Genomic DNA, 27,938 nt, shown 5'->3' with positions numbered 1-27,938 from the left:
ATAATAATATTTTTTCTTTATTTTTTTTTGATAAAGTAATATCTATATTTCTGAATCTTAAGTTTTTTAAATAAAGAGGTAAAATACATATAAATAAACATTATATTACCAATATAATATTATTTCAAGAAAATTCACTTAGGCCATGTTTTTTGCTCTGTTTTTAGTCTCTTAAGATAATTTTGCTAAACAAGAGTCAGTTTCAAATATTTTACCAAAAACAATATATCTTAATGATTTTCGAAACCATGGATAGAAGAATCCATATATTAATGGATTACATGTGGAATTAATATATCCAAGCCAGTTCAGGGCATCAGACAGCACTTCAGGAGTAGAAAAGTTGAGAAATGGGTCTACTACAATAGTAATAAAAACAGGTAGCCAACATGCGATAAAGACCCCCATTACAATACCCAATGTTTTTGCAGCCTTTCGGTCTTTCTGCTTGGAAATTTGAGTTGAAATTTCTGTCATGTTTTCAGATGTACGTTTCATTATTTTTGCATGCCTTTGAGATACTATAAATATCTTAACATAAATGCAAACCATAACTGAACCAGGGGCAAAAAAACAAAAGAAAAACATAACCAATGACCACAATTTGTTGAAAGTAATTGGACATAAATTAAAGCATTCCACTAGCATCTCATATCCAGCAATTCCAGATACACTGAGAGTTTGTTATCACAACTCCGAACGCAAATACAGCTGGTATAGACCAGCAGATGAATATCATTTTCTTTATGACAGAGATTGTAATTTTAATGGGGTAATGGAGAGGATCACAGACGGCATAAAACCTATCGATGGCAATACAACAGAGATGGAAAATAGAAATTACACTCAACATTAAATCAAAACTATAATGAACTTTGCAAAACAGCTTTTCCAAAAAGCCAGCATCTCTCCACAGATCGTACCATACTATAAGGCATTATTAAAAGGCCAAGTGAGAAATCTGTGGCAGCCATTGATAGAATGAGGAAATTAGTTGGAGAATGAAGTTCCTTAAAATGACTGATGGAAATGATGATACCTAAATTACCAAGAATGGTGATAGTATTTGAGACAACAAGAAAAAAGTACATCCCAAGACGCAGAGCAAAAGGCCTGTCATTAGGACAAAAAAATGAGACATTTTCATATTGCAAACACTCGGAATTAATAATGGATTTATCCATGTAGTCGTATATAGAACTGAAGATGCTCTAAAATAAAAAAATTCAACAAAATTGAAATGTTACAGGAAATATATAGAAAATTTAAAATTAATTAGTCTAACATTAATATAGTAACCTGCAATATTGCAATACCATATTTATTAAATAGAATCCTGATCCATTCATCTTACAGCCGTAATTCTAATAAAACAGTAATTGTAGATTACCTTTAACTTTACAGTATGCATTTATGGAGCAATAGTATTCATCAATTATTTAAAGGGGTTATTCACCTTTTTATTTTTTTATTTTTTATTTTATTTTGCGTGTGGGGGATGGCAGATTCCTTTCCTTTCCTCTGGGCCAGGGCACCGCTGAAAGGCTGTCAACATCCGCTTTGATGCCACTATAGCTTGTAACTGGCCATGCAGTGACTTGCCCACCTTGCGCCATGTCAATTGTTCACAGTACACAAGGAGGTCAGGTCACTGCTGTGGCCAGTCATCGGCAGCAACGACATTTAAGTGGATGCTGACAGCGGTGGACCTGATCGAGACAACAGTGGCAGGGCTGTGAAGGAGCTGGGGCCCAGTGGTGAGGAGCAGGTAAGTATGCTTCCCTTTGATGTCTGGACAGGAATGAGGTCTGTCCAAGTCTCTCAAATGGCAAACAACCTTTTTAATGCTATATTGTTATTGCTCTTTTATTTGCTTGCTTTAAAAAAAATATATAACTTTCCAATGGCCGCAAAATGAGTCAAGCTAAATGTAAGAATGATGCCAGGATATGTGGCACTATATGTACTTTTACATAGCACCAATGAAAACAGCAATGTCTTTCAATGAGCTTCAAGAACTCTTGTATCTGCTTCGGGGCGTGGAGAACCTAAGCTATTGCTTGTGTCTCTATGTGCATTTGTACTCTTAGAGGACCCTGGAGCTCAGAAGAGAGCAGGTTGGAGCAGATGTCAGAAATCATACACTGCAATACATAGTTTCTTGCCTATTACAGTACAAGATTAGAAGGCACAAAGAATACTTTATTTAGAACTGGGAACTGAGTTTATGAAATAGATAACTTTGTGGAGCGGCGCTTCTCTTTCTCTTTCACCAGTATCAATATCATTTTATCAGAATAAATCGATAATGAAACATACAGAAAATTCACACAAAAAAAAACCTGTTACACTTACTAGAAGGGGCATGATATTTAATTATTGAGGACAATGATCCTTGAGACAAGGCTAAATAAACACTGAAATAGCATAATACAATACAGTGAATGTTCCATAATGGCCCCATAATAACCCTAATTTTATATCTTTTAGAATCTTTGGCACAACAGGAAAATTACAGGGTTTGGTGAATTTTCTTTATTGTACAATTTGTCCAGTAAACTGGATAGAATTGCTTGTGTTTGAATATTTGGCTTTCCCTTATAATGTGTTTTAACTCCCCTTTAGAATCAACATATGTACACGTATTGTATGTGGAATATTAGGTATCAAATTTTCATGCTTGTTTGCAGTGTGTACTTTTTCATTACGTAAATGCCTGTGAAATAGGGACTATATATGTCAATAAACACCACATACATTCACGCTTAATTATTAAACATGAGGCCGTAGATACATTCATTGTGAATTATGCACTTTCTTTGGTGACTAGAATTCTACCTACAGTACTCCTGTTATACAGGCATGTCATGACTGAGGACATAATCATTAGTAATAATCAGCATTTTGTTTAATACTTACTGTGCCTTACTCTTCAGAGTTTGGATGAGATATGCAAACCAAACCACTCTTATATCAGAGAGGCTCCAGTGTGAATTGTCACTTGGGAATATAGACAGATCTCTCAAGGAAAATGCCATTTGTATTTTTATAACATTATCTCATGGGATGGTCAAGAGATCCTATGTGCACTGAAAAATATGAATTTATATATACAATAATATATAAATGCAATGAACGGGGAACAAAACTGAGTTTGAAAAGGCAAATATACACTAGTTTGTTGGTTTTTAATTGTAGCTATTTTAATATCCCACACAATAGATGGAAAAGCACTACGGACACTAAAGTTGCCAAGAACTGAATTAGAGATGAGCAAATCGATTCTACAGAAATCGGAATTCTTTACGAATTTCAAAATTCAAATTTGAAGTTTTGGCACCAGTGACCTTTAACTATGAACATTGATGGTATAAACAGCAGGTAGGATGAAGATATAGAATCACATGACCCTGGGAGGGAGGGGTCTTGCCCTTATTGGCTCAGAGGCCGACAGACAGGCTGCAAGCCAATCAAGGGACATGATTTGAGAGCAGATTGTATATGTCTGGCAGAAAGCAACTTCAGACATATGCTAGCAACCTTATAGTGTTGTAGGGACAGTTTAGGGGCAACTTTAGCTTTAGACAGATTGAATCAATAGGTAGAAAGGTCAGCGTTTTATTAAGGAAAGCATTAGATAGTTACTCAGAGTTCTATGTGTGTGTTTCAAACTGAGGCAGCTGCTGGCGCAAGCAGAAAATTCATTCATGAACTAAAAATTCTGCAATCACCAAAATCCTTCACCAACCTAATTTTTTTCTGTATATGAACAGCCAGCCTTATTTAAAAAATACATAAAAATAAAGTTTTTACAGGTCATAAGTGTGTAATATGCTTTTTTCAAGCACCTCCAGCACCAGCGGCATAAATCTTGCTGCAACACTGTGCAATTGCCCCTTTTTTTCTTTTGCTACTGTTTACAATTACAATTCAGTGTGTCAATATCAGTGTATTTGTAGGAGACATATAAGTGTGCCTTTTAAATTATAGAAAACGGCTTCAATAATGATATTGTGTGCAATTAATAAGTTCATTGCATTTTATTAGTGTGTTCATAGCAGGGAACATTTAATTGGACCTCTATTAGTTACTTAAAAACCTGTTTCAATTTAGCTACTGTTCGTATCAGTGCATCAATATTCCACTTTTATTCAATGCATTATATTCAGAAAATATCCCATTGTAAATTTTCAATACGAGCATGCATTGGGTCGATTTGTTTCACTTCATATATCAAAAGGTGCACACCAGTTTTAAAATGTGACTTTTTAAATTATAAAATTGATTATCCAGCAATTTCGCTTGATTTGCAACATTTTAACGCTGATAGCACAAAAATTTGACTCGTTAAAGGGAACCTGTCAGCGGCAAGGGGCGGGGGGCGTGGTTACCTTGACTTGAAGCAAGGAGGCCGCTTCCCACTTGACTTCAAGAGTGACTCGAAAATAGCATGCTTAGTTTTTTCCTGCTTTTACCGCATCTGACTGCAGGAAGAAAATCATTATTAGAGACACACTGCCAGCTACTTGAAGGTACAGCTGGCAGTTTGGGGTGTTTTTTGCCGCTGGCAGATTATCCACAAAACTGAAATGCACCATTTTAGCCAAAGCCTGCAAGACTGCACTTGCGGCTTTTAAAACATATTTGCGACTTTTTATTACATAAAAATAAATGCATCCTGTTTTAATACTTACCTGTCACTTATTCCCACGTAGAGTTGGTTATTCTTTTAAAAAATGCGACTTTTTGTCAAAAAAAATCACATCTTTATGCTATAAATGCAACTTTTTACACAAAGCACCACCTCATAAGCTGGTTTATTTTTCACTATTTCATCCATTTCTGCTCATAAGAGGATGATAAATGAGGTGTAAAATGGGCTAATTTGATAGCCCTGGCCACTTTGACATTCATAACTCATTTCTGGCATGATGCATTCTTTGTGATGAAAAATCTGGAGAAAACAAATCAAAACACCATTCTTTTTGTCACAGTTTACACAATAATTCTGGCACAACATGCCTAATAAATGTCCCCCACTGTGTTTGTAGAAGGGGAGGGACATTTCATTGTGCTTCTGTCTGTAAACATAGAAAAAACACTAGCAATTTTGCTACGGTTTAATAATCTGTGTACCAAAACTTTGTCTTCTGTGTCCTTAAACTTATAGGACTCATAATGCAATGTATGGTAAACGGAAGAGTAGAAAATGAAAGACCCTGTGATCCGAGAGACAGAGTAGGGGTGGCTGTGCAGTGCAAACAGAAGTGGCAGCACCAGCCTTCCAGCTAATATTAGTAATAACAGAAGGCCACAGTTCTCCTTAGCTTCTGAAAGACACCACTAGAGATGAGTGAATCAAAGTTGACTACGTGGAATTCGATCCAAATTTCAGGAAAAATTTGATTTGCACCGAATCCGAATTTACTCACGCTTTGTTAACGAATCACATTTTTTCCTAAAATGGCTGCTGCACGTGTGAGGACATGGAGCAAGGAACTCTGGGAACGTGAGATCACCCATAATGCCATGCATGCAGCCAATCAGCAGCCAGGTGGCCCTGTGATGTCACAGCTTTATAAATAGCCTCAGCCATCTTGGATTCTGTCTTTTTCCAGTGTACTTCAAGGTGTAGGTAAAGGATAGGGAGCAATAATTCCACAGCATTTATGTAGAATAGGGTTCAGTAGGGGAGGTTACAGCCTGGGTGATAGGCACAATCAGAGGCCTTGCTAGGTTAAAACATTTGGGGCCTGGGCCCCTGATGTTTTGTCCGAGGCCCCAAATGTATTGCCTGCCAGATAGATACAACTGTATCAATACAATTGAATCTAATGCCCTGCAAGAGCTGAAGGACCTGTGGTGACATCACAGGTCATGTGATAAGTTATAAATGCAGTAGCTGAAAGGGACCTGCGATGATGTCAACATCATGTGACCAGTGCAGGAGAAGATGGCTCAGCAGTGAAGAGAAGTCCTGGGAAGAAGCTGTGGTGAGGTCTGCTACATGAGGAGAGGTAAGTGAAGGGAGAGGCAGAGCAATAATGAGAGTTGTGGTTATTTAACTGGGACTGTATGTTTGGGCTGAAGGGAGGGAAGTTATTTACATGGGACTGCAAATTTAGGGGGTGATGTTATTTACATGGGAATGCATGTTGGAGGCTGCTAGAGCAGGTTGATATTATTTACACGGGACTGAATGTTGAGGGGTAATGTTATTTACATGGGCATGTATGTTTAGGGCGGCTGGGGAGGGGGTGATGTTCTTTACATGGGACTGTATTTTGAAGGTGGCTCAGAGGGGGGTAATGCTATTTACGTGGGACTGTATATTGGAGGGGGCAGGAGATATGGTGTGATGTTATTTACATGGAACTGTATTTTGGAGGGGGCTGTATGTAGAGAGGGATGTTATTTACATTGGACTGTATATTGGAGGGGGCTGGAGAGATGGTGTGATGGTATTTACATGGGACTCTATGATGGAGGGAGGGAAATGTTATTTACATGGGACTGTATAGTGGAGGGGCTGAGGAATTATAGTTTCTGAGGACACTAAATGGAGGAATATAACTACAGGGTGCACTGCAGGGGGCATTAAAAATACTGGGGTGCTTCAGGGTGAGCATTATAACAGTAGGGGCCAGTATAAATACTGGGGGCACTGTGTGGGCATTATAACAGCCCATAAATACTGGGGTACGTCAGGGTGAGCATTATAATAGTAGGGAGTGATATGAATACTGGGGGCACTGTAGGGGCATTATAACAGTAGGGGGCGATATAAATACTGGGGCACTTCAGGGTGAGCATTATAACAGTAGGGGGCGATATAAATATGGGGGCACTGTGTGGGCATTTTAAATCCAGGGGGACATTATGCGTTCCTATTACTACCGGGGGCTCTATAGGAGGGACTTATAGATCCACATTATTTCTACTAAGAGCACTGTGGGCGCCTTATTACTACTGAGGGTTCTATATATAGCTTTATTACCACTGGGGGAACAATAGGGGGGCTTTTTTCTACTGGGGGGCTCTGTAAGGGCATTATTAATACTGGAGGGCTCTTCTACTAATAGAGGCACTCTTGGGGAGAACTATCACTGTTGGGGGCACTGTAGGGAGCAGTATTACTAATGAGGGCATTCTAGAAGGGAATTACTATTGGTGGGACTATGAGGAGCACTATTACTATTGGGAAAATTATCTGTAAGGCATTAATTTTTATTCAGAATAGTATTTGGGGGTACAGAAAAGTGAGGAACCTAAGATGTCCGTGTCACACTCTGCAGAGACAAGGCAGCTGAGAAAAGTTGTCCGGATCGAATGGGGAAGATGATGACAGAGAAGATCTACATGAGAGGAGACATCACCTGGGAGGCACTGGATGTGAGAGGTATAGCTGTATAGCAAGTACAGCAACATGTCTTCAGTGCTAGTGTTTGCGGTGGTGGTGGGGGTTGGGGTCAGTTGGTCGACTTAGAGAATTGGTCAATATGCATTGGGGCTTAGGGCCCCAGATCTATTGAGACCCTAGCAATGCCCCTGGGAACAATCCTATTACGCCTTGATGCACTGACTGGGGATCCAAATTGCCATTATACAGCTCTGTAATTCCAGCAAACCGTTCTTGTTATTGTGGTGAAATTGCTGTTTGATACAGTCATTAACAGGGTTTATTACAAGGAAATATTTCTATGTCTCATTTGCCCTTGTGCTGTCCAGTTATATGTTCTAAAGCATTTTTTGGGCTTGCATTAGTAGGGAAAAAAAAGGATTATTAGCAGTTGTGTGATGAAGTGTAAAAATGACAGACCTTTTTGGCGTGTATTAGTGGCAAAAGAAAAATATATTTACCATTCAGCAGTGCAGTTATATGTTTTAAAGCCTTTTGTGGAGTGCATAAGTGAAAACAAGAAATATAAATTTGCAGTTCAGCGGTGCAGTTATATATTCTAAAGCCTTTTGTGGAGTGTATAAGTGGTGTGGGAGGGGGTTAGCTCTTCTCAGGGGGTCATTCAAACAAGTATCGTTGCCAGACACCAAGTTTTAGGTCCAAACATCGCTTTATTTGGCACCTCAGCAAACCAAACATAAATGATACAAAATAAACACCTGCCCTTCTGGGCTCTAACTTAACTAAACATATAATAACCTGACTCACCCTAAAGGACCGTTCACACACGGTCATAACATGCGGCTTTCTCAGCCTAATAGTCAAGCAGCCTCCAGGCTGTAGCAAATGCAAGTCTCTTTGGGGGATTGTGGTCCAGCAGTCCTCCTGACTCTGACCTTGTGGCCCTTGTTCCACAGGCGTCACTGCATCCCCCAAATTCCAGACTGTCACTTAGCCTCGTGGTCCCTCAGCCTAGCCCAGCTGAGACCACACACACAGAGCCTCAACAGGCTTCTGTTTCTGGAAAACACACTCTCCTTCCCCAGACTGGGAGCCACACCCAAGTCCAGCAACAGGATTAAATACCATCCCTGGACATGGGCATATTCCAAAATCCTGGAATGGAGCATGGGAAACAGGCACCCACCCAACACATTGCCTGTTCCCAGTTAAAGCCCGCCCTGGACTAGCTGGAGCCAGCTAAGCTAAGTAGCTTGGTGTCCACCAACTAGCTTAGTGGCCACCTATATCTAGGGCCTTTACTCCACCAAGACCGGGCCCCTTGGTGACACGCTCCTGGTGCAAACACCCCTTTTTCATGCTTCCCCGGGACTTTACTGCACCCATCACTATTCACATTGTCACAGTGGATAAAAGTAAAATATATTTGCCGTTCAGCGGTGCAGTTATATATTCTAAAGCCTTTTGTGTCGTGTATAAGTGAAAAACTATTTGAGCCTATTTGCCTTTTAGCGGTGCAGTTATATGGTCTATAGCCCTTTTTGTCATGTACTAGTTCAAAAGAAAAAATATATTTGCCGTTCAGTGATGCAGTTAAATGTTTTGAAGCCTTCTGTGGAGTCCATAAGTGGAAAAAAATAAGGGCCTATTTGCCGTTTAGCTAGCGGTGCAGTTATATGGTCTAATGCCCTTTTTGTTGCGTACTAGTGGAAAAGAAAAATATATTTGCCATTCAGCGGTGTAGTTATATGTTCTGAAGCCCTTTTCGGTGTGTATTAGTGGCAAAAAAAATTATAATATTTGCCCTTCAGCGGTGCAGTTAAATGTTCTAAAGCTCTTTTTGGTGTGTATTAGTGTATTCACTGCCTGCTGAAAACGTTGAATTTCTAAGTTAAAACATTAAACTTTATTCGATATGCATTAAAACTAATACGTTGGGCCTAGAGAAACTATATAACATAAAAAGGAAAATAAATTAAGTTGCTATTGGCCTAAACCAAATACACATTGTGGCCAAACACTTATTGTCACTCTGCCCGCTATGATGCCTTTTAAAATGCAGGGGGCGAATGGTCACAATGTGCAGTGCACTGCAATTTGGAAGAAAGATACACAGGGCACAGAGACACACTGTAGCTGTACTGCTGGCCACGCACTCCATGTATCCGCTGTAGCGCATACAACAATTAAAGGGCCAGTAGCCACTGTGCGTTGTTTGGCCAATGGTCACATTTTACCGGAGTAAGCAGAGCCTGAGAGCGGGGACAGCAATATGAGCACCATTTGCTAGTCGTCTAGTTATCTACCACTCTGGGTGCGTGCCCCCCATTCCCCTTCTTTTACCAAGCTTCAACATTTTTGCATTACTCCAGATAATTAGAAGTGGCTCAGCGCCCTATAACCATTAATAAAGTCTGTGTTATAGGATCCTGTCTAGGGTGGCCATGACGCAGCCGCCAAATTCTACTGTTTAAATGTAAAAAGTCCCTCCCCGAAAAGGTGGATACAGATCATATATGGGTGAATAGAGGAGTGGGAGGCGTGACTCCAATGCTCTTATCCCCGCCCCCCTCGTCGGCACACTCACCGAAACAATCGTACAAGGAGTGTCCAAACACTCTAAACAGCAGCAGGGATATTCTGGCGATTTAATATGCTATGACATTTGTGAGGCGCAAAGCACAGTAATAGTGTGATGATCCGAATATGATTATAAGGAAAGCTATACATCCAAGGACGTATGCCGACATATCAGTTCAGTGTGTTACAATATTCAAAAGGATGGACCATAGGAAGGAGATCAGTCCAATGGATATGTGAAAATATGGCTACTTAGTATGTGATATGTTATGTATACAGAAACAGGGATATATAAGTCCTCCCTGGACAGATTTTCGACACAAATAACATATGTGCTTCAGGTATAGAAAGACAGGAGAGTGTTTTAATAGTGACCAGGATTGTCATTCCATCGCTGTCTTTTACATCAATGGAAATAAGTATGACAAAGTTCTCAGAGAAGGCTTAATTGAGACCCTATCGGAGGGTGAGGGGTCCAGCCAAAATTTGATGTGCTAACCCTACTGTCTCGCATGTTCTACAACCGCTTTAAAAAAACATGTGTATGAAATATGTTCATTGAGGGCTTCAGGACGTATTGTCCGCAGTCTGAATATCAATTCCGTCTCTTTTTGTAGCACTCTTTTGTCGTAGGCACCCCCACTCGGGGATCTTCTGATCACTTCCATCCCTTGAAACTTAATGACACCCATGTCACTCTCATGCGTCAAAGTCACATGGCGTGCGATGGCAGTGTCTGAGCCTTTCTGGATATCATTGAGGTGTTCCCCAATTTGTCACCAGAACTCCCGGATTGTCTTACCTACATACTGTAGGCCACATACACATGTGGCCAAATAAATCACTCCTCTGGTTTTGCAGTTAATCAATTATTTGATAGCGAACCAATAGCTCTGCATGCTACACAGAAAGATCTAGGATTGTATTTTATATCAGAGATCCATAAAGACTAGATCACCCATTTTTTGGGATCTGAATGGTAACCTATCCACATGGCTGTTTAGAAAAGAGACTGCTACGAATAGTCTCTTACACTGGGAGAAGAAATATATAATGTTATCCGGTGTGAAAGTAATGGACCTCAGCAGCGGTACCCTTAAGGGAGTAGGTTTGATCTCCTAAATAGCTAAAAAGCAGAAGGTGCGGGAACCGCGCTCTAAGTGAACAGTTTATGTCAGTTCTTGAACCCTACAAATACAGAGAACTGAAGTCTTATCCAGCTAGCAGAGGCGTTATTCGCAGAGACGTAATGTTCATACGAAAAGGTTGTAATCCACCTCCTGCTGGTCCACAGATCTCACCAACCAGAGTCACCAACCAAGGAATCCAAACACCGGACCCGAATAACAGCTATCCGCATAAGTTCAGTGGCACACCAGCTATCCGCATAAGTTCAGTGACACACCTGTGCCGCAGTTAGGTAGAAAATGAAGAAAATGTAAAAGAATGGCGTACACCTGAAGTTCAGGTGCTATCTGGTGCCAGGAAGGTAATGGTGCATGATTCAAGTGTACGCCACTCTTTTACATTTTCTTCATTTTCTACCTAACTGCGGCACAGGTGTGCCACTGAACTTATGCAGATAGCTGGTGTGCCACTGAACTTATGCGGATAGCTGGTATTCGGGTCCGGTGTTTGGATTCCTTGGTTGGTGACTCACCACGAGATCTGTGGACCAGCAGGAGGTGGATTACAACCTTTTCGTATGAACATTACGTCTCTGCGAATAACGCCTCTGCTAGCTGGATAAGACTTCAGTTCTCTGTATTTGTAGGGTTCAAGAACTGACATAAACTGTTCACTTAGAGCGCGGTTCCCGCACCTTCTGTCACCCTTCTGCCACCCTTTGGCCTTGAAAAGAGGTATCCCCAAAGGGCAATACTTGAGGCTGCATCAGAATTGCTCTAGAACAGTGAACTATCAGGAGGCAGCAAAGTATTTGCATAACCGCTTTAAGAATAGAGGCTACCCACAGGTCCTGGCTATGGCATATTAGCACTCTCTAGCAGAGAACCGTAACACACTATTGGAACCAAAGATCAAATCATGTGAGCATGATCAGATTCGTATTGTTGCTACTTTTGATGAGGCGCATACGAATGTACAAGAAATTCTCACACACTACTGGGGCATCCTGAAATCTGACCACGATTTGGGACATTTGCTGGCATCACCGGAACTCCCGGGTTGTCTTGCCTACATACTGTAGGCCGCACACACATGTGGCCAAATAAATCACTCCTCTAGTTTTGCAGTTGATGAATGATTTGATAGCGAACCTTCTCTGTGTCACCGTACTGATGAAGTTATTGCCCTAACCAATAGCTCTGCATGCTACACAGAATGATCTAGGATTGTATTTTACATCAGAGATCCATAAAGACAAGATCACCTTCCTAGATCTGACCATTTTTAGAGATCTGAATGGTAACCTTTCCACATGGCTGTTTAGAAAAGAGACTGCTATGAATAGTCTCTTACACTGGGAGAGCTGCCACCCTTTGGCCTTGAAAAGAGGTATCCCCAAAGGACAATACCTGAGGCTGCATCAGAATTGCTCAAGGACAGTGGACTATCAGGAGGCGGCAAAGGATTTACATAACCGCTTTAAGAATAGAGGCTACCCACAGGTCCTGGCTAGAGCATATTAGCACTCTCTAACAGCGAACCGTAACACATTATTGGAACCAAAGATCAAATCATGTGAGCATGATCAGATTCGTATTGTTGCTACTTTTGATGAGGCGCATATGAATGTACGAGAAATTCTCACACACTACTGGGGCATCCTGAAATCTGACCCCGATGTAGGGCATTTGCTGGCGTCACCGGAACTCTCAGATTGTCTTGCCTACATACTGTAGGTCGCACATACATGTGGCCAAATAGATCACTCCTCTGGTTTTGCAGTTGATGAATGATTTTATAGCGAACCTTCCCTGTGTCATCGTACTGATGAAGTTATTGCCCAAACCAATAGCTCTGCATGCTACACAGCCTCCACAACAGAAGATGCCCATAGGTTGTTGATTGAACCAGGTTATCTGAGGGGATTGTTGGAAGCTGTGGACCAGCCTGTCCCTAAGGTTGTCACCAAAACCCGTGACCCACACAGGGCAGACAAAACCGGTGACCCACCAAGCAGCAAAAGCCTCTTCCGTCTGATCAGCCCAGCGAACCAGCACAGATTTCTGACCCTTCAAGAGCCCTGTCAAGGGCACGGCTAGAGTAGCAAAGTGAAGAACAAACCTCATGTAATAGCCCACCATTCCAAGGAATGACATTATTTGCCTAGTGGTGACAGGTCGGGGCCAATTCCGTATCGCCTCTATTTTGTTCACTTGGGGCTTGATGACTCCGCGCCCAATGACATACCCCAAGTACTTAGTCACTTCTCACCCTATCGCACATTTTTTTTGGTTAGCGGTTAGGCCAGCTTTCGAAGGGAATACACTACAGCCTGCACTTTGGTAGGTTACTTTCCCAGTCGGTACTGTGGATGACAATATTGTCCAGGTAAGCCGAATCGTACCGATGATGTGGACAAAACACAATGTCCATTAGCTGCTGAAAAGTGGCGGGGGCACCATGAAGACCAAAGGGTAAGACCTTATATTGATACAGCCCCTGAGGCGTGATGAAGGCAGTTTTCTCTTTGGCAGCCTTCATTAAGGGTACCTGCCATGAGAAAGTGAAATCAAAACAAAGAACATTATACAAGAGGTAGAGAAGAACGTCTGCCAGACCTTATCACAGAACTGGCGGTGACAGATATGGCTTGTCGCCGAGTTTCGACTTTTCGGTATGGTTTTAATCATACTTTTGCCTGAGGCTCAGTGACAGTGTCATGCTGGCCTCCTGAGTCTGTTTAGAGGAGAGGCTGTCAGCAATTTTTACTGTGGGTGCTGCCTCTCTTGCATCAGACAGAGGGGCCGATACCTCTTCTCGTTGAAAACCCGGTCATAGGCTGTCTTCTGTACAGGTTTCCCTATCTTTCCACTGTTTGAGTAAATTCATGGTAAACCTGCTCCAGCTTTCGACGCCCTGGCGGGTGTACCTTGTAGTTTACATCTCCAATTTTCTCGAGTACCTTGTAGGGCCCCTGCTACCTAGCCAGGAACTTACTGTCCACGGTTGACACCAGAACCAAAACCTGATCACCTGGGTTAAAGTTCCCGACCTGCGACTGCCGATTATAGACCCGACTCTGGGCTTGCTGAGCTACCTCCATATACTCCCTAACAAGAGGCAACACTGTCTCCATCCAATCTTGCATCTGGTTAACGTACTCAATTACACTTTTATGTGGAGTGGGTTGATGTTCCCACGCCTCTTTGGCCACATCCAAGAGACCGCGAGGGTGTCTGCCATATAGCAGTTTGAAGGGCGAGAACCCAGTAGAGGCCTGGGGTACTTCTCGCACTGCGAACATGAGATAGGGCAGAAGGAGGTCCTAGTCCTTCCCATCTTTAGACACTACCTTTTTCAACATATGTTTTAATGTTTGGTTAAACCTTTCTACCAGAGAGTTCGTTTGCGGATGTTAAACGGACATCAGTAGTTGTTTTATGTTCAGCAACTTACAGAGTTCCCTCATCACCTTGGACATAAAAGGGTTTCCTTGGTCGTTCAGAACCTCTTTAGGTAGTCCTGCTCTGGAAAACATCTCCATTAACTCCTTTGCTATGAGTTTGTCCGACCTATGTCACAGTGGCACCACCTCCGGGTAACGAGTGCCGTAGTTTAGAATGACTAAGATATGTTGATGCCCTTTGGCGGACTTTAGTACTGGGCCTATGAGGTCCATAACTATTCGGTCAAATGGTATTTCGATAATCGGGAGAGGTACTAGGCGACTACTACCAGTAGACTATCGGAGCCAGGCCCGTAGAGGGTACACCCCGGGTGGGTTTGGTTGGTACAAGTGGCCAAGTCTGGGATGGAGATTTACAGGGTTTGACTGCCCCCTCCCAAAAGAACCCCTGTAACAGTCTTAGTAGCCTCATAGACCTCCACCAGGTCCACCATTTATAGGGCATAGCCAGGAGACACCTGGCCGATCCAGTGCTGGAGAGAGGGTGGCAGAGCCCTCCAGAATATATCAGCCAATAGTCTATTCAGCATAGCCGTGGGACTCAGCACAACAGGCTGTAGCCACTTGTACAAGAGGTGGAGTAAGTCATAATACTGGGTCCTCGCAGGCTCAGCCAGCTTAAACCCCTACTGATGTACCCGCTGGGCCTGGACCAACACATTCACGCCCAGTCTTGCCAAAATCTCACCCTTTACATTTTTGTTGTCGGCCGATTGATCGTCCGGCAAGTCGAAATACACCCGCTAGGAATCGGATGCTAGGAATGGAGCGATGACCTTAGCCCAATGGTCACAGGGTAGCTTTTCCCTGATAGCCACTTTCTCGTACATCACCAGGTAGTTTTCAACGTCATCTGCGGGGGTTATCTTAGGAATCGCGGTACAGACTGCTTTCCGGGCATCGTGGACGCTCAAGGTTGCTCCTGCTGTCTGCAAAGCCATCACGTGTTGTAGCAGTAATAGGTTAGTTTCCTGCTGCTTATTAGCCTCGCGTTGCTGCAGGTTTGTCTCTCGCTGCTGCAGATTAGCCTCCATGACGGCCTTCACAACAGCCTCCATTTTGTTGTGGGGCACTGGCTGAAATATAGCTGGTTTAATGTACGACATACAACCATGCCTGAAAAATTCAGAAACCCAAAATATCTGCGTTCGCGCCAGCCTCACTGCTCTTGCCCGCCTCCTCCACCAATTGTGGTGTTTCACTCTGGTAGATAGGGTAAGGGGGCGCAGTACAGAGGCAAAATACAAGTTCTTAACTCAAAACATCAGTGTTTATTCACACGAGGCAATTGTAGAAAACTGCACGTAACTTTGCAGTCTTGGTGTTAATTTAGACACAATGGAAAGCTCATATAACACAAGTCACCTTGCTGGCAGTTTTACATGCAGTAGTCCACAGCAGGCTTTAGGAGGCCTGTTTCCCCAGCATGCAGCTCTCAGCCCTCCAGCACGGCACAAAGCCTCAGATCCCAAAAACAGAGACCTCTCTGCTGAGCCCAGCTGCTTATTTAAGGACATCCAAGTGCTGCCAAAACCCGGACCGGCACTTAAACTCCGGTCCGATATTTGACCTCACCTGGCTGAAAACCAGCCCAGCCGCACATGCTGGGAGGATAATACCTGCCTTGCCAGACACAACCCCTCACTGTGTCACATAGTGTAAAAAATAAAATAAAATATATATATATATATAAATATATATTATTTGCTGTTCTGCGGTGCAGTTATATGTTCTAAAGCCTTTTCTGTTGTGTATAAGTAGAAAAATCAAGGCCTATTTGCCGTTCAGCGGTGTTGTTATATGTTCTAAAGCCCTTTTTGGCATGCATAAGTGGAAATTGAAGGGCCTATTTGTCGTTCAGTGGTGCAGTTATATGTTCTAAAGCCCTTTTTGGAGTGTATTAGTGGGGGGAAAAAGGGCTTATTAGCCGTTGTGTGTTGAAGTGAAAAAATTACAGACTTTTCAGGGGTATTTTAATTTCCTTTTTATTTATTTTTTTGATCTAACAGTATTTCAGACAGAGAAGTGCCAGGGTCTGCACAGGGGAGTGGCAAAGGCCTAAATTTTTCTGGCGCAGGCACAGGTTGCAGCAGATTAAGGGGGCATGGCAGCAGGAGTTGCAGCGAGAGGCCTGATCTCCAGGTGTCATCTAGCGGTCGTGTCTTGACCAGCAACCCAGCGGTTCTTGAATGGTTGACTCAGTCATCCACTTTGTCCCAAGTGACATCAGACACCCCCAGTCAAGAGTCGGTGGGTTCGTCAGACACAACCCTTAGTTTGCATGGTCCGGGAGCAGGCCCTGTGCCCTCACCTGTCTTAAACCTGCCTGTGTCGTTTTCTGTTCTCTCAGCCAGAGAAGTATTATATGCTGTGGGCTCAGCCCCACTATACAATGAGGACGAGCTACTAGAGGCCAGTCAGCAGCTACTGGCCAGCCAAGATGTGGAGGAGACATCCGCCGTTTCCTCCGATTGGCGGGCAAGTAGTGATGAGGAGAGTGGCATAGGAGCTGATGTTGCGAGCAGTCAGGTCTCGGACCCAGAGGCCGTTGAGGAGGACATCAGTGACATGCAGACAGTACTCGATGATGCACCTGATTTCACTTGGGAACCAGGAGAATTAGGGGCTTCATCATCATCAGGAGAAGAGGGTGGCAGCTTTCCTGTGAGGCAGCGGCAGAGCAAGCAAGTCGTTAACGTGGCTGGCAGTCAGCAGGGTGGCAGCAGTGGGAGGTAAACAGCCAAACGAGCCTGGGGTAGACCACCTCCTTCGCAGGAGCCTACCTGCCCAGAAAGTAGTGGTGCAGGGGTTCACGGAAGCAGCGGTGGTAGCAGTCAGTCAGTGCGGGGTGTTAGGGGTAAAATCACCTACTCGGTGGTGTCAGTTTTTTGTTAAGCTGCCGGAAGAGGTGAACATGGCCATTTGTAGAATCTGTGGGGAGAAGATGAAGCGTGGACAGGGTGCAAATGTGGGCACCACGGCCCTGAGTCAACATATGCAGCGTCACCATAAAGTGGCCTGGGAGAACCGTGGCTCTGATGTGGTTGTCCAGCCTGCGGTAGCAACTGCTGAACCACCCAGTGGAATGCACCTGATTTTAGACAGTCAGGGCTCCACTACCTCAGCCGAAGGGAGCCGTCTGTCCTTTCCATCATCTGCTGGTCCTGATGCTCCTGCTCCTCCTTCTACTCCTCGTCAGTCATTCTGTCAGCAATCGATCACCGAAGCGATTGCCAAGAGACAGCAGTGCACTCATCCAACGGTGCCGAAGCTGAATGTGATCCTGTCCAAGTTGCTGGTGCTGCAGTCCCTCCCTTTCCAAGTGCTGGACTCTACACCTTTCAGAGAAGTGATTACTTATGCAGAGCTGAGGTGGAGAGTCCCAAGCCGTCATTTATTTGCCAAAAAGGCAGTACCATCCCTGCACACATATGTAGAACAGAAGGTGGGCCAGTCTTTGAGCCTCTCTGTGTCTGCCAAAATTCATGGCAGCGCTGACGTGTGGAGCTGTAACTACGGTCAGGGACAAAGCATGTGCTTTATGGCCCATTGGGTCAATGTGGTTCCTGCACAGCCACACCAGCAACTTAGCCAGGTGATGCCGCTTCTGCCTCCACGTTCTCATGCCGTTGGTCCTGCAACAATGTCCGCCTCTGTCTTCTCATTCTCCACCGTGTCCTCTGCCTCCACTGCAGGGTCGATTCACAGTGCCCCTCTATCATACCACATGTGCAGGGCATGGTGGTGTCATGCTGTCCTGCACCTCGTTTGCCTGGGTGAATGGAGTCACACAGGGGAGGAACTGCTCTGTGTCCTTCATCAAGAATTCAAATTATGTCTTTCTCCGCGGCAACTCAAAATCAGAACCATGGTGTCCGACAACGAGGAGAACATGGTGCTGTTGCTGTGTCAAGGAGGGCTGAGCCATGCGCCCTGCATGGCATATGTGTTCAATTTGGTTGTCAAGCGGTTTCTAAAGTCTTCCACCCATCTGCAAGACATCCTAAAAATGGCCAGGAAACTTTGAATGCACTTCAGCCACTCATACACCACAAAGCACACCCTCCTTGAGCTGCAGCGGCAGAACGGCATCCCCCAACATAGGGTGATATGCAATGTTTCCACCCATTGGAATTCCACCTTCTATATGTTGGACCGACTATATGAACAGAAAAAAGTCATAAACGATTTCTTGATGATTCAAGCAGATAGGAGTATTCCCCTGTGTAACTTCTATGTCAGCCAGAGGCAGCTCATGCGTGACACCTGCTGTTTGTTCTGGCCCTTTAGGGAGGCCACGTTATTAGTGTTCTGGGTGAGTATGCTTGGCCGAACAGCAGTTCGGCTCGAGCATCGCAGTGTTCAGCCGAATATTGCCTGTGCTTGAGTCAGTGTATTTAAATCTAATTTAGCCTCTATTTCTGAAAAGTTTCTGGCAGATTGTGAACTCACAGCCTTCTACATTACAGCCAAGAATGTTAACCACTATACTATACAGCTGCATTGCCATTTACTTAAAAAAACAAAAACAAAAAAACAGAAGAGGAAAAAAGGAGACTTCTGCTGTTACTAGTAGTGAGTATTCCTATACAGCAGAAGTCTCAAACTTTTCAGAAGCTTTTCAGAAATAGAAGCTAAATTAAATTTGAGAATAGCTTGAGAAAGACCGAACAAGAGGTTGAAACGTTGCTGCTATTGACATTGGGTAAATAAACTGCACGTTTTTTTGACATCCTTGGTGTGCTGCTGGCCTTCTTTCATCTCTATTTAATTGGACCGTGGTGCTGGTCCACATCGGCCTGATTTGCACCCGAACCAGAGAGCGTGTGCTGCCTCCTTATCTTCCAAGTTTAAATTAAATTTGATATATATTTTTTTTAGTAATTACAAAAAAAATATATATATATATATATATATACTTATATATATATATATATATAAAAATATATATATCTATATACATACAGATCGATAAAATCATACTTCTGATATATATAAATACATACATATGTGTATATACAGTACAGACCAAAAGTTTGGACACACCTTCTCATTCAAAGAGTTTTCTTTATGTTCATGACTATGAAAATTGTAGATTCACACTTAAGGCATCAAAACTATGAATTAACACATGTGGAATTATATACATAACAAAAAAGTGTGAAACAACTGAAAATATGTAATATTCTAGGTTCTTCAAAGTAGCCACCTTTTGCTTTGATTACTGCTTTGCACACTCTTGGCATTCTCTTAATGAGCTTCAAGAGGTAGTCAACTGATATGGTTTTCAGTTCACAGGTGTGTCCTGTCAGGTTTAATAAGTGGTATTTTTGCCTTATAAAAGGGGTTGGGACCATCAGTTGCCTTGTGGAGAAGTCAGGTGGATACACAGCTGATAGTCCTACTGAATAGACTGTTAGAATTTGTATTATGGCAAGAAAAAAGCAGCTAAGTAAAGAAAAACGAGTGGCCATCATTACTTTAAGAAATGAAGGTCAGTCAGTCCGAAAAATTGGGAAAACTTTGAAAGTGTCCCCAAGTGCAGTCACAAAAACCATCAAGCGCTACAAAGAAACTGGCTCACCGCCCCAGGAAAGGAAGACCAAGAGTCACCTCTGCTGCGGAGGATAAGTTTGTCCGAGTCACCAGCCTCAGAAATCGCAGGTTACCAGCAGCTCAGATTGGAGACCAGGTCAATGCCACACAGAGTTCTAGCAGCAGACACATCTCTTTTTTTTTTTTTTTTTTTTTTTTTTTTTAAATTTTTTTATTGGGAAAACTACAAAACATTTACAATAAAAAAAGAATTTTTTTACAATCTCTCAATTCTTAGTGACCCAAATAGTTATATATAAATATATTCCGCTCATCTTTTCATAGTATTTATAGAAAAGAAAAAAAAAAACCCTCCCCTCCCTCCCTCCCAATTTGTGGTGCGTCAAAGTAGGACCCCTATATATGAAACAACCTGATCTCAGCTAACCAAACCTCCAACCACCCCATATCCTACTCCATTGGTATTCGTTTTCCCTCCGTCTATATAGAATTTTTTCATAGTTCTTTACTTTATCAATTAAATTTATCCATGTGTTTATGTCTGGAGTGGATCGGGCAAACCAGGTCCGGCTGATCAAAACTCTAGCCAGCATCAATATTCTGCTCAAAAAAATCTTTTGATGGTTATGATTTTTTAGTTTGGAGAGATCATTAAGAACAAATACTTGTGGTTCAAAAGGAATTCGAATTTTTAGTTTACACATAATACAGTTATTGATACCATTCCAGTAGTTTATAAGTTCTGGACAGGTCCATATCATATGGAGGAAATCTGCTCCAACAGTATCACATTTGGGACAGTTGGACGTGTCTCTTAACCCACATTTGTTCATCCACAATGGAGTAATATATAATCTGTGGCAGACACATCTCTAGAACAACTGTTAAGAGGAGACTGTGTGAATCAGGCCTTCATGGTAGAATATCTGCTAGGAAACCACTGCTAAGGACAGGCAACAAGCAGAAGAGACTTGTTTGGGCTAAAGAACACAAGGAATGGATATTAGACCAGTGGAAATCTGTGCTTTGGTCTGATGAGTCCAAATTTGAGATCTTTGTTTCCAACCACTGTGTCTTTGTGCGACGCAGAAAAGGTGAACGGATGGACTCTACACGACTGGTTCCCACCGTGAAGCATGGAGGAGGAGGTGTGATGGTGTGGGGGTGCTTTGCTGGTGACACTGTTGGGGATTTATTTAAAATTGAAGGCATACTAAACCAGCATGGCTACCACAGCATCTTGCAGCGGCATGCTATTCCATCCGGTTTGCGCTTAGTTGGACCATAATTTATTTTTCAACAGGACCATGACCCCTAGAACCTAGAATATGACATATTTTCAGTTGTTTCACACTTTTCTGTTATGTATATAATTCCACATGTGTTAATTCATAGTTGTGATGCCTTCAGTGTGATTCTACAATTTTTATAGTCATGAAAATAAAGAAAACTCTTTGAATGAGAAGGTGTGTCCAAATTTTTGGTCGCAGATATACACTCACCTAAAGAATTATTAGGAACACCATAGTAATACGGTGTTGGACCCCTTTTGCCTTCAGAACTGCCTTAAATCTACGTGGCATTGATTCAACAAGGTGCTGATAGCATTCTTTAGAAATGTTGGCCCATATTGATAGGATAGCATCTTGCAGTTGATGGATATTTGAGGGATGCACATCCAGGGCATAAAGCTCCCGTTCCACCACATCCCAAAGATGCTCTATTGGGTTGAGATCTGGTGACTGTGGGGGCCATTTTAGTACAGTGAACTCATTGTCATGTTCAAGAAACCAATTTGAAATGATTCGAGCTTTGTGATATGGTGCATTATCCTGCTGGAAGTAGCCATCAGAGGATGGGTACATGGTGATCATGAAGGGATGGACATTGTCAGAAACAATGCTTAGGTAGCCCGTGGCATTTAAACAATGGCCAATTGGCACTAAGGGGCCTAAAGTGTGCCCAGAAAACATCTCCCACACCATTATACCACCACCACCAGCCTGCACAGTGGTAACATGGCACGATGGATACATATTCTCATTCTGTTTACGCCAAATTCGGACTCTACCATTGGAATGTCTCAACAGAAATCAAGACTCATCAGACCAGGCAACATTTTTCCAGTGTTCAACAGTCCAATTTTGGTGAGCTCGTGCAAATTGTAGCCTCTTTTTCCTATTTGTAGTGGAGATGAGTGGTACCCGGTGGGGTCTTCTGCTGTTGTAGCCCATCCGCCTCAAGGTTGTGCGTGTTGTGGCTTCACAAATGCTTTGCTGCATACCTCGGTTGTAACGAGTGGTTATTTCAGTCAACGTTGCTCTTCTATTAGCTTGAATCAGTCGGCCCATTCTCTTCTGACCTCTAGCATCAACAAGGCATTTTCGCCCACAGGCCTGCCGCATACTGGATGTTTTTCCCTTTTCACACCATTCTTTGTAAACCCTAGAAATGGTTGTGCGTGAAAATCCCAGTAACTGAGCAGATTGTGAAATACTCAGACCAGCCCGTCTGGCATCAACAACCATGCCACGCTCAAAATTTCTTAAATCACCTTTCTTTCTCATTCTGACATTCAGTTTGGAGTTCAGGAGATTGTCTTGACCAGGACCACAACCCTAAATGCATTGAAGCAACTGCCATGTGATTGGTTGACTAGATAATCGCATTAATTAAAAATTGAACAGGTGTTCCTAATAATTCTTTGGGTGAGTGTATAATGTAGTGGTTAAAGGGAACCTGTCACCAGGATTTTGTGTATAGAGCTGAGGACATGGGTTGCTAGATGGCCGCTAGCACATCCTCAATACCCAGTCCCCATAGCTCTGTGTGCTTTTATTGTGTAAAAAAAAACGATCTGATACATATGCAAATTAACCTGAGATGAGTCCTGTCCCTGACTCCTCTCACGTTCAGGACTCATCTCAGGTTAATTTGCATATGTATCAAATCGTTTTTTTTTTTACACAATAAAAGCACACAGAGCTATGGGGACTGGGTATTGCAGATGTGCTAGCGGCCATCTAGCAACCTATGTCCTCAGCTCTATACACAAAATCCCGGTGACAGGTTCCCTTTAAAGCTCTGCCATACAGCTCAACTATATCCACTCAGTCTGTCATGCCCAGCTGCACTGTCCCAGCTCACCAGCCTTAAAAGTTACAGCACACTACTCTTAGTGCTGCAGATACACAGCTCGATCAGATCCTGGTTGCCTGTCATGCCCAGCTGCGCTGTCTCAGTGTATCAGCCTGAGATTCCCAGCGCACCAGCCTGACAGAGCTGCAGAGAGAGGATCCCCTGTGATGTCACTGACCCTGCCTCCTCAGCTTTAGAAACCGCGCGCTCACCACGTGAAGCACGCACCAGAGGGAGTCTCCAGGTAAGCCGTCCACCAGCTTTGTACTATACCCAAGTTTACAGTATACATCACTGCCAGCCTTGCACTACACCTAAGTTTACAGTATACATCACTGCCACAATTATTAATGTTGTTTTCTGCTGCCAGCCATCAGTTATTTAATTATTTATATATTTCCCCCAGCAGCCATCTGGCCACTCTTGCGGTAGGCGTCCCCAAGGTAAACCCCATATTTCCTTTTTTTCCATTACAAACTAACATTTAAAGGCACAGACCGGTTCAATTAATAATTAAAGGCACAGACTGGTCTAATGAATCTTAGAAGCACCACCAATTTACTCTATTAATACCAGTATTCACCCCCACAATCTACTATACGTTACTATACTATATTATATTACATAAGTACCATGTCTAACCATATCAGGGACATCAGGATGATTTTAATGCATATCATGGTCCAGTAATTGGACTTCTTTTATGATATATATATATATATATATATATATATATTTTATGATAACGCTGTTGATGCAACTAGGACATATTGGAGTACGTTAATTTTATGCCACTAGGATTTATTGGAATACTCTTTTTACTGATAATTTATTTTTGGGCTATTACTAGGTTTACTAGCTGCCCATGACGTGTAATATTTAATATCCATTGACTATATTTTAATTGATTTTTTATTTTTATTTTTGCATTTTATTCTCTTCTATTTATCACAGTCCTCTTTTTGTGTATATATATTTCCCTCCAACTGTGTAGGGATCGATTTGCCTTCGGCCTTCTTGTATCTTTTTAGACCTGAGAAAGGAATTGTAAACTCTGAAATGCGTTGCACACTGAACATAATAAAAAGCATCTATACCAAAAGTCTCTGAATCGAGGTCATCTTTGTGTGCCAAAGAGGTATCCACACAGTGTGCTAGCACACAAACCATTCATCACTTGGGTGAATAGGAAGAAGTCTGAATGCAGATTTTATTTCAGTTTTGGCTAGTATAGCATACCTGCCCAATTTTCTTAAATTTAATATGGTTAAATCAAAAGAAGAATAAGAAACTGAAGCTAAACTTTTGTCTGTTTCATCATTTAATGAATTGTACCTAGGAAATGAAAGGTAGTGGATTCATTAAAATGAGTTGGTTCCTTTTTTAGGGACTAGGCCTAGTGGAGATAAACGAAAATTATTAAATGGAGGGGCGTAAAATGGGCCTGCAAGACGGCCCAATTTGATTTCCTTGAAGAAAAAAAAATCTTTAACTATGAAAGGATGTAGTTTAACCGATTTTAGGTTATCTGTCCATAAACATCCAGTCCCAGAGAATTTCGGGACATAGAAACCAAAGGTAAAACCAAATAATAACAACCTAGCCATAGCTTTGTTAGGATAACAGTTTATCCAACAGTTGAAACATTTCAACGCTGGGTGGCTTCATCCACAAAATGAGCATTCATGCCTATACTTACAATTTGAGGCCCATTTGCATGTATTTTCATTAAATGCAAAGCAAATGCCTCTTTTGCTACTTTGCTGACGAAAATTAGAGTTCTTTTGAGGTAACATAAGATTTAGCCATAGGCCAACAGCCTTACTTCCCTATTACATATTCGGATAAACCGAGAGTTTCTGTCTGAAAGACTCGGCATAATAATTCCAAGCCATTCCACCAAAACTGTGATATGCTTCTAAAATAGAATCCATGTGGTAAAATAATCTGCAGCATATCTCAGGTTTACGTTATCCCATGACAGCGGCATAAATGGAAATAGCCTGTAACCAATTAAAAATTGATTCATTCTTGGAGAGCTTTGAGTCAGTAGCCTTACTTTCTTTTAATTCCGATTTATGAACAGAATATGAGAGTAGGGAATATAAATCAATGTATTCCCTTTTCCATATTTTATATTTTACCGAGCCTGACAAGTGGTATCCAAGAGGAGAAATTTGACAGACTAATGCCTCCTTGAAGCAGGATTGTTTTACACCTTCCAAACTGATAGTTTAAGGGTTTAAAACTGAGGTAGAATCGTTCTTCATGCTTATGATTTTGTTAGAGCCTAATTGAGTATTAATAGTTGGCTTGTCGACCCAAACCTCAGTTAAAGAGTGAGAATCCTCCTTATTGTTCTCACCATCACTGTTTTGGTCCAACTGACTGTGGCGCAAGGGAGGCTAAATGAAGACCTATATTGCCTAATACTTTTGAAGATGGATTATTAGGTGAGTGACTGCGTTTCTTCTCAGGTCTTTTCATCTTTTCCGGCGGCGGAGGAGGAGAGTAATTCCTTGGTTCCCGGCGACTCCGTTTGGAAGGTAAGGTTTCCTTTTCAGGTTCATTGCGCATGTGCGCGCCAAGACGTCTGAAATCTCGACCAGCTCTGGGCTCGCGCATGGGGCTGCGGTGCAGCAAACTAAAGAAGAAGATCCAGGAGCTTCATCGGAACAGGTAAGTTCATCAGTTCATTTTTGTAACCAGGTGATTCCTCCTTTCGTTTCAGCCTTCAAGATAAGCTGTATTAGAAGATTCTCCATGGTAAGTATGGCATAGGTACTAACAGTTTGTTGTCCAGTGCCGTGAATGTGCACTGACAGTTATCTCCTTCTTTTATAGGTACCTGGAACGTCTGTTGAAGAGAAGGACCAATCACCATTCTCCAAGGGCACCTACAACTTTTCCCAGACATTATTCGCCGATGACTTCACCAATCAAATCCTGTTGCTAGGTAAGAAATCAATAACTTTATTATATACCACATACACCTATACAATGAACAAAACCATGTCATCATGTGTTCCCTTCATTGTATACACACTTCCAGGCCCATACAGATGGACAATATGAATCAGCCATCACCACTCCAGTGGTGGTCCTCACAGACTATGAGACCCACGTCTTTCAAAATCTACCTCAGGCTACTATTGGTCCCTTTACTAGTTCACCATCCACTCTATGACAAGTTTTCTAGACTCCGCTTGGCAAAGTAGCCATACTGCTCTCCAATCAGAGACTCATTCTAGCATGCATTGTCTTCAAACCTCCACTAGTCTACTCCAGACATCCTCTGCAATAGAAGGACAAACTTGCTTCTCAAAATGACCAGGTCTTGATACTCCACACAGACCCTTATCACTCAAGTCTAGCACCTCACATGGACTACCTGTACTCACTCATTTTAGTGCAAATACATCTATTATAGACTCTTCTCTGCCCCCTCCTAATAGCCCTGTGGCTCAGTGTTATCAGTGTCACCATGCTTAGTCCACATCCACTGCCAAGCTTTTCCTCAGCCTAGCCAGCCCTCTGTCCCTCCCCTGCAAACTTCATCCTAGAAGATGCTAATCCTATCTCACAGTCAAAGAAAATACACATGCGATGGCACCATAGGCACTGTGGTCACTATCCAAACAACCTGCTAAACAAAGCACATATACAGTCAGTGAAGCGCAATTTATATACAGTGGATACAAAAAGTCTACACACCCCTGTTAAAATGTCAGGTTTCTGTGAAGTACAAAAATGAGACAAAGATAAATCATTTCATAAACTGTACAACTCAATTGAAAAACAAACTGAAATCTTTTAGGTAGAGGGAAGAAAAAATATAAAAATAAATTAATATGGTTGCATAAGTGTGCACACCTGTTGTCATGGTCTTACCTTCTTGCTGTTCTCCTTCGTTTGACATGTGCTGGCGGCCATCTTGGTTTCTGGGTTTCTTGTAGCCTCCCACCCTGCGGCTTCTCCTTCCCACTGGGAGGAGCTGGATGCCTAGCTCATATATATAGGAGGTCTGTGGCTTCAGTTCCTTGCTTGGTCCTCCTGTGTTCACATGCTTCTAAGACTGCTGCTGCTTCTGGTTCCTGATCCTGGCTTCGTCTGACTACCCTGCTGGTTCCTGATCCAGGCTTCGTCTGACTACCCTGCTGGTTCCTGATCCAGGCTTCGTCTGACTACCCTGCTGGTTCCTGATCCAGGCTTCGTCTGACTACCCTTCTGGTTCCTGACCTCTGGCTTCGCAAGACCCTGCTTCGGTTTAGCCATCCGTTTGGACTTTTGCCTTACAGCTTGATTTTCAATAAAGCCTTCTTATTTCCACTTATCTCTTGTTGTACGTCTGGTTCATGGTTCCATGACATTAGGACCAAGCCATGAATTCTGACGGTACAGGGCCATCCTCGCTACCTACGCTGGTTGCCAGACTTGATCAGCAGGATCACCTGTTGGGTCGGTTCGCTGTGGCGTTGCAAACCCTGCTTGAACGCACGGCTCATTTAGCTTCCGTTGCCGATGGGTCGGTTGTCGCTCCTGGGCCCGCTCCTACTGCCGCTCCGGTTGTTGCGCCAGAGTCTACCCCGACACCTGTTGCTGCGCCTGCGGTGTTTCGGGGTATGACCGGTTCTGCCCCCCTTCCACAGCGCTTTGGGGGAGAGCCAACTCAGTGCCAAGGTTTCCTTAACCAGGTGGGCATTTATTTCG

General features: G+C 42.8%; 1 pseudogene; it reads right to left on the bottom strand.

Moving 5' to 3' along the window:
* Nucleotides 1-171: 171 nt before the first annotated feature.
* On the bottom strand, nt 172-25,805 carry LOC122935400 (annotated as a pseudogene).
* Between the last annotated feature and the right edge of the window lie 2,133 nt (nt 25,806-27,938).

Source organism: Bufo gargarizans, chromosome 4 (assembly GCF_014858855.1).
Source record: "Bufo gargarizans isolate SCDJY-AF-19 chromosome 4, ASM1485885v1, whole genome shotgun sequence".
Lineage (NCBI taxonomy): Eukaryota > Metazoa > Chordata > Amphibia > Anura > Bufonidae > Bufo > Bufo gargarizans.
Note: the sequence above shows the minus strand (reverse complement) of the source record. Positions and strands in the feature narration are given on the sequence as shown.